Source organism: Parasteatoda tepidariorum, chromosome 4, assembly GCF_043381705.1.
Source record: "Parasteatoda tepidariorum isolate YZ-2023 chromosome 4, CAS_Ptep_4.0, whole genome shotgun sequence".
In the NCBI taxonomy this organism is placed as follows: Eukaryota; Metazoa; Arthropoda; class Arachnida; order Araneae; family Theridiidae; genus Parasteatoda; species Parasteatoda tepidariorum.
The window spans coordinates 75,313,158-75,313,939 of record NC_092207.1 but is presented as its reverse complement, the minus strand read 5'-3'; positions in this window follow the sequence as shown (position 1 = coordinate 75,313,939).

The following is a 782-nucleotide window of genomic DNA, read 5'->3' as shown; positions in this document are numbered from 1 at the left end:
TTCGTGCAAATCCATAAAAAGTTTGATATTAAAATTATATTTGATTTTAAAATTATATTATACGATTATATTATAAAATTATATTATAATATTCTTCCGAATTTAAAAATAAATTAATGTCCATAACTTTCAAAATTAAAAATAATTAAATAAATAACAACAATTTTGCAAAAACATTAAAGAACATAAGAATATTATTCAATAAAATTTTAGGTTACTTTGAATTTTCGATTTCCTAGAAATGTACTTTTAAATCGTTACTTTTTTTGTTTAGTACTTGTACTTTTACTTTTACTTTTTACTCGTTACTTTTTTTAAAAATACTTGTACTTTTACTCGTTACTTTACTCGTAACGTTGTACTTTTACTCGTAACGTTGCCATATATGTCTGTAATTAGGTTCAAGATTACAAGACTACGGAGTTGAGTTGCTGTTGCTGCAATTGAGTCAGCTGTTCAACAACGGTTATAAAATAAAATTAACTAACTCTTTGCCTGATGACAATTCAAATTCAAACTTCTTTTGACTAATACTAACATACGAGGAAAATTTTATCTAGATATGTAGAAAAAAGGAATTTACCGATCTCTTTCTTAAAAAAAAAATGGAATTCTTTCATTGAAAAAGAAAAGTAGAGCTTATTGCTATTTTATCACTAAATGTAAATGAAAATTGAATTATTTTTTGATCGTTTTAAAAATTATTTTTCTTCTGATCGATCCAAGCAAAGTTTGTCACGATATATAACAAAAAAGGATTTTACCGATCATTTTACTAAAAA